The sequence below is a fragment of the Bos indicus x Bos taurus genome, chromosome X (genome assembly GCF_003369695.1).
Source record: "Bos indicus x Bos taurus breed Angus x Brahman F1 hybrid chromosome X, Bos_hybrid_MaternalHap_v2.0, whole genome shotgun sequence".
NCBI classification, from domain to species: Eukaryota; Metazoa; Chordata; class Mammalia; order Artiodactyla; family Bovidae; genus Bos; species Bos indicus x Bos taurus.
This window is the reverse complement of record NC_040105.1, coordinates 102,705,059-102,706,470: the sequence shown is the minus strand read 5'-3', so window position 1 is coordinate 102,706,470 and position 1,412 is coordinate 102,705,059. Positions and strand designations below refer to the sequence as shown.

Sequence of the window (1,412 nt, the reverse complement as noted above, 5' to 3'; positions counted from 1 at the left end):
GAACAAATGGCATGGCTGTGTTCCAACAAAACTTTATTTATAAAAATAGGCACCAGGTCTGCTGGCTATAATTTTCTATCCTTGCTATAGGCAATCATTTTTATTAGTTTATTCTTTTTTATGAAAATGCAAGCAAATGTGAATATATATTCTCATGCCCCTTTCTTATATTAATCTAAGACATACTACTTTTCATATCTTGAAACAGTTTTTTATTACATATTTTTAATATTTTTCTGTATCAATATATAGAGAACACCCTCGTTTTTTCTGTTTGCATTTTAAATACATCGTTTCATACGTGTGAACAGTATATGTAAAGGATAAATTTCTAGACTTGGGATTGCTGGATCAAGAGGTAAGTACATTTGCAATTTGGGAAGATATTGTTGGATTCACTGTTAATCATTTTCACTTTCAGCACAATATATGAAAGTGCCTGTTTTAAATTATGAGATGCTTCATGAATTGGTATGTAATTCTTGTTCAGAGGCCATGTTAATCTTTTCTGAATCATTCCAATTATAGCATATATGCTGCTGAAGTGAACACCACAAAGTCATTTTTAATTTAGTAATGGTTGAATGCTTTTGGGTGGTGTGCAGCCAAATACTGGGCAAACTATAAAACTCCTCTTTCCATTTAGCCTGGAGGTGAAAGAGAGAAAAGGTTTTTTTTTTTTTTTCTGGACAGCAGCAGGCTTTTTTTTTTTTTTTCAGAGTGCTGATTGGAAGAGAGCCTTAAATTCTGGCTATATATGAATCTGTGCACTAGCTAATGAGGACATAAATGGCCAGAGTGGTAGACAGAGTTAATGAACACCCAATGTTTTGAGCAATCGTGCATAAAGATAGAGCTCTCTGCTGATTGTAACCAATACAGACTGCAGTAGGATTCAGCCAAAAAAGAAGGAATGATGATTAACAGAAGAGGCGATCTGGTTAAGATCAAGTAAAACATAATTTAAAAATAATAAAAGAACCGATATTTATTAAGCAGAGTTTATAGGCCAAGCACTTTGTCAAGTTGCATATTAATTGTCACAATAATCCTGTGAAATAAGTATGTTTTTAATAATTTTTACAGTTTTTTTTAATTGTTTACAGATTTTTAAACCAAGGCAACTTGCTCAAAGTCTTATGCCTTATAAATGTTGAATTTAGATCTGGTGTGTGAAGCTTAGGATCTTTTCTACTGGACCTAATTTATTTACTGTCTGCCTGGGGGAATAATTTCAGAATTAGTTGAGAAAAGAATAGTAGAAATTTGACAGGGTCTAGAATTTGGCAATTTTATATATATATATATATATATATATATATATATATTTTGCTTTTATGAAGAATTCAATCCAGTATTAAGAAAGAGGTTTTTTAAAATGGTGATTGCAGTTAACATTCTGGTGCCCAAAG

The 1,412-nt window shown here is 31.6% G+C and overlaps 1 non-coding gene across 1 annotated transcript; it reads right to left on the bottom strand.

The window, feature by feature from the left end:
- Positions 1-445: 445 nt before the first annotated feature.
- Positions 446-552, bottom strand: LOC113888260. The gene has a single exon (XR_003509898.1). It is a non-coding gene; the product is annotated as a U6 spliceosomal RNA (small nuclear RNA).
- Between the last annotated feature and the right edge of the window lie 860 nt (positions 553-1,412).